We start from the raw sequence: 10,813 nt of genomic DNA, 5'->3' as shown, positions 1-10,813 counted from the left end.
AACATCGAATGACTAAATCTTTTCATTACAAATGCTTATTTTATTTAATTATTATCTCAACGTGAATTAAAATTTATATCTGTACGGAAGCAGAACATACAAGTTCAAGAGTCATGTGCAAGCAAATTTCCTAAAAGAAAGCAAGCAAGCATTATCTTGAATGACATGGAAACAAGCTCATTAGCTGCCTAGAAGAGAGCAATTGGAGAATGGCAGAGGAAACTGTTTAAGGGTGATAAATAGATAGATAGTATGCAATACAAACAAACAATGTCTGGAGTGTCTGATGTGACATCTCTAATTTATGTCCGGAGGGTCTAACTAGTTTTGGAGTTCCTGCAAAACCTATTGGGCCACGCTTGGAGGAAATCAATGTGTTCATGCAAGGAGCACCTTTTTTCTATTATGAGAATGATACTTTTGCACCTAGGGATATTTGGAAGTCAATATCCAAAAATTTCTATAGTGTGGAACAAGAGTTGGGGGACTCAAAGTATAATTGTCAGCTTTCAAAAGACCAAGAGGTTAGGTACACAATCTCCCAATAGAAGAGTGATTTCAAGAATTACCTCTCCCCCCCCCGTGACTATTCAGGAAGCACTTCCTCAAACAGAGGACTATTGGCCTCCATGGGATCAAAGAAAAAAATTAAAGCATAGACTCTAGACGATGTGGTGGTGTCCTCCGTGAAGAACTCTACACTATAATTGAAAATTCATGAGGGAAACTGCAAGATAGTGAAGAAAAATACAATCTTGAAAAGTGGGAAGAATGGATCTTGGTTTGGGTGGGACCAAGTCAGGTGGCTCCTCTAGAGGTTGACGAGATAGAAATCATATTAGGATTTGAAAAAGATCACACTAGTGGAACTTCGTGTGCGAGTGATCGATTGTGGTGTTTGGGTAATGCATTCCAAATAGATACAGTTGCATTCCAAATAGATACAGTTGCATGCCATCAAGACTGTATCTATTTGGAATGCAACTGTATCTATTTGGAATGCATTACCCAAACACCGCAATCGATCACTCGCACACAAAGTTCCACGAGTGTGATCTTTTTCAAATCCTAATATGATTTCTATCTCGCCAACCTCTAGAGGAGCCACCTGAGTTGGCCCCACCCAAACCAAGATCCATTCTTCCCACTTTTCAAGATTGTATTTCTCTTCACTATCTTGCAGTTTCCCTTGTGAATTTTCAATTATAGTGTAGAGTTCTTCACGAAGAACACCACCACATCGTCTAGAGTCTATCCTTTAATTTTTTTCTTTGATCCCATGGAGGCCAATAGTCCTTTGTTTGAGGAAGTGCTTCCTGAATAGTCATTGGGGGGAGAGGTAATTCTTGTGGTCGCTCTTCTATTGGGAGATTGTGTACATAACCTCTTGGTCTACTGAAAGCTGACAATTATACTTCGAGTCTGCCAACTCTTGTTCCACACTATAGAAATTTTTGGATATTGACTTCCAAATATCCCTAGGCACAAAAGTATCATTCTCATAATAGAAAAAAGGTGCTCCTTGCACGAACACATTGATTTCCTCCAAGCATGGCCCAATAGGTTTCGCAGGAACTCCAAAACCAGTTAGACCCTCCGGACATAAATTAGAGACGTCACATCAGACACTCCAGACATTGTTTGTTTGTATTGCATACTATCTATCTATTTATCACCCTTAAACACTTTCCTCTGCCATTCTCCAATTGCTCTCTTCTAGGTAGCAAATGAGCTTGTTTCCATGTCATTCAAGATAATGTCTGCTTGCTTTCTTTTAGGAAATTTGCATGCAAGAGACTCTTCAACTTGTATGTTCTGCTTCCGTACAGATATAAATTTTAATTCACGCTAAGATAATACTTAAATTAAATAAGCAATTGTAAAGAAAAAATTTAGTCATTCAATGTTACATATTATCTGACGGAAAGGTCCTAGACAATTCTTGGAGAAAGGAAACATCATTGATAATCATTTTTTGCAAATAACACTGAATCAAATAAATTAAAAATGTTTCATGTAATTTTTAAAAGTAGAACTCGTTCAATGCTTTCATGCACCGACGACAAAGCCGTTTGACCCACATCATCTCTCGTCGTCGAAATTTCGACGACCACTAATGAAACGCCCGACAAGGATGCTTTGCATCTCATGGCACTCCTCTATCGGAATTTTATACTTTGGTGTCGGAACTCTGATGACAGCACGAGATGGCGACGGTATTCGTTCACGGAATGAGCATGCATGGTGGCCGTCAGAAAGGTTGTGGTAATGTCGAAATTGTGACGACCACGAGGATAGTCGGAACTTTTGACACAAAGTTTTTGATGGCCGTTTTTGTCAGTAGTGCGATGAAATGTGGTTGGAAATCCGACGATTGGCTGTCAAAATCTTGACCCAAATGTACTAGTGGCTACACCTCAATATGATTAAAAACTACTCAAGAGTGGCCTCCCCTTTTAGAAAACAAAGATGGCATCCAGCTGGGTTATGCCACATCTCATTATGATTAAAAACTCGAGAGATGTGAAAGGAACCGATTGAATTCTAAAATATGGGTAGTCACTTTACTACCTAAAAAAAACTTCACTTACAAGAAAAAAGTAGAGTCTTAGATTGAGCCAAGAACGCAAAGTTTTGATGATGGGTTTTGTAAATAGAACACATTCTAAAATGTCATACAGAGACTATTTGATCTCTTGCTCTTCGTCTTCTTCACACAATTTGTCAAATGCAATACATCTATACCCTACCACAGAGCACATAGGCAATGAAATCAATTAAAGTGAGGCCTCCCACCAGAAAGTAGAAAAGATCCACATAACCATGGTTAAGATTTGCAGGCATCCAAGACTTTTCTCCCTCTTTGTAATGTCCATAACAATTGTCACTAGCAAACCACTGACATAATTTCCAAGTTACATGGAGGTCATGCAAAGGGCACTTCCAAAGCTTCTCAATGCATCAGGTGATTGGTTATTGAAAAATTCTAATTGACCCACATACATGATCCCCTTTGAAGCCCATATTAGAGCGTATTAAGGAATTTTCCAGAAAATGTTGAGAGAGTTTGTGTTATGACCTTTATTGCTGGCTGCTTTCAATCTATACACCTCAACTAGACCGGCTATTTCAAGAAAATGATAGTTTCATGAACAATCATTACAACTGATTATTTGTAAAACATGAAGCACAATGTCGCTTTGTTCAAACTATGGTGTTAGAAGACCAAAGAAGACACTAACTATGTCAATAAAATGAGTTTCATGAACAATCATTACAACCGATTTTGTTGTTGTAGGGTGTTCAATAATGGTAACCATGATCTTTTACAGTCTAGTTATGAAAGGACTGTCATCTTGAATTTCTTAACATTGTGCATTGATGAGAGATTAGTAAGGCCAATATTATTAGTGTATGATTGAAAACAATAATAACTGTTAAGAATCAAAAGATCAAAGACAAAGATAACAATGAGATAAGCAGCAGATAATAGTGTGACAGGTGAAGGTACCACTATGCTTTCAATAAATGATAGAGGATATATGGGTATGAACAATGGAATGCAGTGTGAGGAGGCCACACATAAGATGAATTGTCATGAAGGTATCAGGCCTGTGGCATCAACAACCTTGTGTTTGATGATTGAAGGATGTATACAATGCTTGTGAAACATGTAGAGATATACAATGCATGTGAAACATAAAGATGCTATTAAAATAAATTTTCATATAAAGATTATAATGTAAATTCTAATCATGTATTATTTTCCATAATATATATTCAGATATCAAAATTAGATTTTCATATCTACTTTTAAGACATGTATGTATACATGCAGCCAACCTTATATTCAACACTACTATTTTGCAATTCATGTATGTTCACAAGGGGTTGCACATCTTGAGCCAAACATCTTGGAAGCTTAGACCAACATTTCAATTATGTTTTTAACATCAAAAATCATATTATAAAATTCAATGTCTTAAAAATGCTTGTAGTACACTATAGCATCATAGCATTATAGTATCTTCGACAGTTTCAAACTATGTGTGTATCAACCATGTCAAAATTATCTTCATTGTACTAAATCTGGTCCTTTTCTCATTCATCTTCCCTATCAAGATCATTAAACCAATTTTGACGCTTGCGATTTCGTGGCATCAGTGGAAACACGGGTGTTCTATTAGAGATACTTGGCCTTCTCCTCATATTCATGCACTCAATCAAATCTCTTTGACGATGAACAGTGTGACCAAATCCATCTTGTACAGGGTGAAATTGATGTGCACTTGGATGGTGTAATCCAAGTTGGGATGAGATGTCTACTCTTGACCTTGTTTGACAAATCCTCTAAATGCTTATCAATGAAGGTAAGTGCTGCCAAATCAGTTGTGTGAGTCCAAAAATTTTGCAAGTTGTGAAACTTGTGTGCTATCTATAAATTCATTTCTGTCATTGCATGTTCATCTCTATTGTCAATGGTCTACAAAAAAAAAGAAATATTTCAGAAATTATATAATCAAATTAACAAGAAATGGAATAATAAAAAAGTGGTTATAAATTCACCTGTGTATGCATAGAATTATCCTCCAAGAGTTGACAATTTTCATTGTCTATAATCCTACCAAATTCATTAATTACCTACATTGACATTGCAACAAATTTCAAAAATTTAAACACATGGTTTGAAAAGAATGATATAGTAATAAAATAAAAAAATCATGTTTGTCAAGTACCAAATGTTTAGATACATTGGTGTGGCATTGTCCTTCTATAGAATCAAGTGTATTAGCAAGACTATCAAGGTCTATGTGAAAGTTGTTAGATAGATGTTGTCTTTGTCTCTCCCTCATTAAGTTCACCTTCATCACATTCTTGCACATGTATCCTTGCATTGAAAAGTTGCAAGAGCACATTGATAGATCAGGTGAGGAGGTATACACCTCATATCGAAAATTAGGATGGCTTTCACTCGTCACCCATGCTGTGCGATCATCAATGTCATTGAATGTAACGTGGTCATCTGGAATTTTTAAGGCTCGAATCCAAGATGTGTTTTCAATCTTCTCAATATCAAAGTTCCTATAAAAACCATGCTTTTTGTTGACTTGCACTCACCAATAATAGATATAAACATGTGTTGTTAGCTGATGTACCAACCAATCAACACGAAGACTTGTAGCACTCTCAATTGTTTTCAAGAATCATCTCTTTAGGTGTGAGTGGTAGGACTCTATGGCACCATTTGTCTCCTGTCCTGCATGCTTTAGTGTATGAAAACATCTAGCCCACATACTTAATCTATTGGACCATCTTCCCTTAAAATATTCAATGAATGAGGGTTGTGTATCTTTAAAGTCCTCAATAAATATATGAATTGCATTCCTTGTTGAATCTTCATCCATTGAATGATGCATGATAAATCCAAGTCTATCAAACATCTCTCATCTAATTGCAATCTCTTTGACCTTTGAAATCAAGTTCTTTAGCCATGCACGTCTAACATGTCAACAGCATAGATATACATCACATTGAAACACTTCTCTGCATCATGGATATTTTTACTCAATATTTAATTTTCTTGTAAAGGATGCATTGAAATATTTATAAAAATTACAAGGGTTGAATGAAAAATGAAAGACCTGATCACTTTTATCTCAACACCTGCATCATCCAACATGAATGCGTTTAGACTCCACTCAATATTCTTCATGTGAACTCGTTGGAGAAGAATGCGCATCCAATATGCAATATCATGAGCACAAGACCTAGACATAATGACCCATGCTACGGGAACACCCATATGCTTGGAATCGAATACAAGCATTGTATACAATTGAAACTATCATAAGGCATAGGCTATGATGTATTAGTACTATATTTTATTTTGAATATAAACATTGTTAATTTAACTCTACCAAGGAATACACTACATACCTTCATTGCATTTGTACCAAATGTAGAATTTATGGCCAATATGTTGTTGTGGCCATATTGAAGCATTCACTCAAGTTGTTCTGGCAATTGAATCCCTAGTACAAATGGGACTTCCCCATCTCCATCATTAGTGGCACTATACTCCTGATATGCAAACCACTTTTTGGTGTTTGCTAAAACCCATTGTTGCACTAAAATAGCATCAATACTATGAAACATGTATCTTAATGTCTTAATTTTGCGATCAATGTTTGCAATATCATCCATGGTGAGAAAATCATCCCTAGAAGATTGACCCTCAAATATGGTCATTTTCTCATGCACCATTTGCTTATGTTTTTTATGCACTGCGTTTGCGGGCATGCCAAGCAAAAGTAATGACTCCACCCATTGATGCAATTGCTCACTAATGTATTGTGCAAAGAAAGACCTCGTTCCCAAAAACTCGTTGTTCACTTGACCATGACAAGGTATGCCTTCCTTGTCCACATGTTGAGCTTGGTGGTACCATATCAATACATGGTTTGGCTTACAAACCATGATTCGTGTGCTAAAATGACAAGTACAACCACGTTGTGTATGTTTTCGACCAGGTCTACTACCTTTCCCTGATTTGGGAATTGAAGAAGGATCAAAAGGCTTTGCATCTTTTTTCCTGTAGTCCTTTGGTCCATATGTGCACCAATACCTATGGAAATCATAAAGAATATTCATATTATTAAAACCTATAGTTAAAAAATTATTAGAGACATTCTTTCACTACACAATCACAAGTATAAACATTTCTAGTTAGCATATTACTCTTACATGTAATATTCCAAACAACTATTAATCCTACTTTTTGTATTAGAACAAAAAGGGGTTTTCCTTGTATGACTCTTATGAAAGCAAGTTGGGTATGAGTTGCATGAACTTTCTCCCTTGATAAAATATTTCAATCTATTAGCCTCAATCCAAGCTGAAAATAATTCTGAACCTTTAAGGACATACTTCTTCCATGAAAGATCTTCATATGAAAATTTCCCACTACATGGGTGTTGGACTGCTTCATCCATGATGTGGGACCAAACAACATCCATCTAGTACACAATTTAAAAATGTTAAATTTTGATTAGAAAATATCCACACATGGTATGACACACTTGGTAGAAATTCTAATAGACAATAAAAATGTGAGACCAATCAACATCCGTCTAATAAACCATAAAAAAAATAGAATTTGATTAGAAAGTATCCACACATCCATCTAATAAAGTTAAAGAAAAGATGTAGCAAAGAAAACAGAGGCATCAAAACGTGAGAAAAAGAATCTGAAAATGAAAAGACGGAGTTGAAAGCAAAATTATGATGCCCAATAAATTGGCTCCAAGGAATAGTCTATAGTTAGTTTCAAGTAGACATATTATTTATCATTTCATATGAAGTTAATTTGCTCATTAATTCTCCAATTCAATAACTATTAAATGAGTTATTTTATAATATGGTTGGAATTATTGATTTTGTGTGAAAACAAGTCTATCCCAATTTGGGAATATTACAACTGTGTAGTTTAGCTTCTCGACACTGTATATATTTAAACATCAAAGGGTTGTAAAAGAGTCTATATTAACCAATTTTAGATATCATCTAGAGGTTAGCACTCATGGTTTCCTCTTGGAACAAAAGATTTACAGGATTGTCACCATTGAGCAGAGATATTGGAAATGCATCAAATAGCTTAGGTTTTATGAATTCTTGTGCATGATTGTGAAGCTTCAATGGTTATATTGAGACCTTACTAAATTGTAAATTCACTTATGGATAATAGATATGAGATGCTTTTTCCCCTCTTGCTGGAATTTTCCGCTATTTAGGGTTTCCCCAGGTCAAAATCATTGTTACAGCCATTAGCATGCATTGCCATATTATGTTTCAATCCTCTTTATCATACTGCATTAATGTAAATTATTGTTAGCATTGAGAAAAGCTATTGGAGAAGCATCAAATAGCTTATGTTGTGCGGATTCATGTACATGGTTGTGGAGCTTCAAAGTTGTATTGAGAAGCTCACTCCATTGTAAATTGACTGGTCAATAGTGGACATGAGATGCTTTTTCTCCTCTTGCTAGAATTTTCCTATGCTTAAGATTTCCCTAGGTAAAAAACATTGTTAGTCATTTATGTGCAGTTTCTTGTTGTCATTTTATGTTTCGATGCTCTTTATCATAATCCATGAAGGCAAACACATGTATGTTTAAGTGGAAATAAAAACTGATAACACTAAAATGCACTATCTAAGGCATGTGTGTAAGAAGCCAAACATAAAGAATACATTGCTAACAGGTGAAGTATCTCATTCAATTTACGGATCACCACAAAGAAAAAAACCATTAACTTATTTGCCCTCATTAACTATAGGTTTAAAACACGGGGGAACGGAGAAAGCATGAAATGTGTAGAAATTTGAAAAGAAAGTGGAGATTAGAATGTTATAGGTAACACTCCAGATAGAAGAAAAATTGACATTAAAGAAATGCAATGAGTGTTTTGGGTATGTGCACCAAGTTGTGGTACCAAAAAGGTGCCACTTTTTATATTTTCATAAAAACGTGACATTGACATGAAAAGGTCGTCCAAACCTTTGGGTTGGATGCCCAAGGAAAATCCAACCCAAAGGATTGGTATTTTCCAATACAAACTATTTGGCAAGCACCAAATATGGTGCTCGCCCTATTTGGCGCTCGCCAAATTCAAAATTTTGAATTTTCACGTTTGGCGTGCGCCAAATTTGGTGCTCGCCAAATGTGAAAAGTCAATTTTTTGTATTTGGTGGGCGCCAAATTTGGCGCACACCAAATGCTCTGCATTATCCAATTTTTCATTTTGGGAATTCATCTTGGGCACAAGTTATACCCACTTAGCAGGAGAATATATACATGAAACGTCTTTTTCCTTTCTTATACTTTAAGTTATATTTCATGTATATATTGGCAGGATGTTTGAGAGTGGTTTCATCTCTATAGGAGTTATAATGTAGATTCTAGTTTTTATAGGATCATATAAAATTTTAGACTTAGTCAAATTTCAATAATCACCATGCTCCTATTAGCATTTTTTATCTCTATATCTCTCCCTCGCTCTTATCTCTCTCACTTCTCTCTCTGCTCTCTAGGTATATCCCACCCTCTCTACCTTTCATTCCTTAATCACATTTCTATCCTTGACTCCTTCCCTTTCTCTTCTTCTTTGTCATTATCTTAATATTATTTTCCCCTCCCTGTCCATTCTCCTAGTTAATGCCTATCCCTTCTATCCTCTCTCTCCCCATATCTAGGTCTCACCCTCCCTCCCTCCTTATATTATTACCCACCTCTCTCTCCTCCTTTAGGTTTCTCAACTATATAATTGTCCACCCTCTATTTCTCTACTTCTATCTCCACCTTTCTCTCCCTCCCCCCTTACCCCTATCCATTTATGAACTCTCTCTCTCTCTCTCTCTCTCTCTCTCTCTCTCTCTCTCTCTCTCTCTCTCTCTCTCTCTCTCTCTCTCTCTCTCTCTCTCACTCACTCACACACACACCTATCTATCTCCTCGTTCCCTATGTCTTTGACTCCCTCCATGTCTACCTCTCCATCCATTCCCTCTTACTCATCTCTTTGCTCTTTTATCTATTCCCTCTCTCCATTGTCTAGGTCATCACCTCTCCCTCGTACTTTCACTCCCTCCCTCTCAAAAATTTCTAGGTTTCTCCCTCATTCTCTCTCCACCTCTCCACCTCTATATCTCTACATCTATGTCTCATTAGGAACCTATCTCTATGCCCCTCCATCTATCTCTCCCCTCTCTCTCCCATCTAGGTATTTAACCTCTCTCACCCTCTACATATCTCGTCTCTTTATCTATCCCCTCTCTAGTTCTCTCTCTTCCTCTCCACCTCTCTCTCTCCATCGCATCCTACCCATCTCCCTTTATGAACTCTCTCCTTCGCTTATCTCTCTCATCACCTCTTTATCTCCCATAAACTCTATACCTATTACTCTCGCTCTCTTCTCTTTATTTGTTATCTCTCTCTCCCCTCTCTAGGCCTCTCCTATACTCTCTCCCTCTCTCTCACCTTCCCTCCTTATCTCCATATCTATCCTTCCCTCCCTCCATCTCTCTTATCCTCCTATTTCTTCTCTCCACCCTCTCTTTGTTCTCTTCATCACTACCTACCCCTCCCAACCTCTCTCTCCATACATATTTTTCTCCTTCCTTCCATCTTTACCTCTCTACCACTCCTTCTTTGTATCATTACCCACCTCTCTCTCCCCCTCTACATCCCTCGCCTCTCTCTTCCTAGCCTCTACATCGCTCACCTCTATATCTCTCTCATCTCTAATTCTTTCCTCTCCACCTGCTTACCCCTCTTTCTCTCTTTGTGAACTTATATATCTTATTTTCTTCTCTCTCTCTCTCTCTCCCTTACCTATCTACCTATTCCCTCTCTCTTTCTCAATCACTCCCTACCCATCTCTCCCTCTCTTCTTAGCTCTCTCTTTCTCTTTATTCTTCCCTCTCTCCCTCCCCTCTCTAGGTCATCACATCTCCCACCCCTTAGGATCCCATATGACCCCTAATGACACCATATGAACCCTTAGGACACCATATAACCCTTCAAGATACCATATGACCCCTTAAGACACCATATGACCCCTTTTAACCTCCTAGTACATGACATGACCACTTAAGACACCATATGACCCCTTAGGACAATATGATGTCTTAAGGGGTCATATGGTGTCCTGAGGGGTCATATGGTGTTCTAACACATGTATGGTGGGTAATGATACAAAGAGGAGAGAGATATAGAGTTGAGAGATCTAGAGCCTAGGAAGAGAGAGGTGAGAGACCAAG

This window comes from Cryptomeria japonica, chromosome 2, assembly GCF_030272615.1.
Source record: "Cryptomeria japonica chromosome 2, Sugi_1.0, whole genome shotgun sequence".
In the NCBI taxonomy this organism is placed as follows: Eukaryota; Viridiplantae; Streptophyta; class Pinopsida; order Cupressales; family Cupressaceae; genus Cryptomeria; species Cryptomeria japonica.
Note: the sequence above shows the minus strand (reverse complement) of the source record.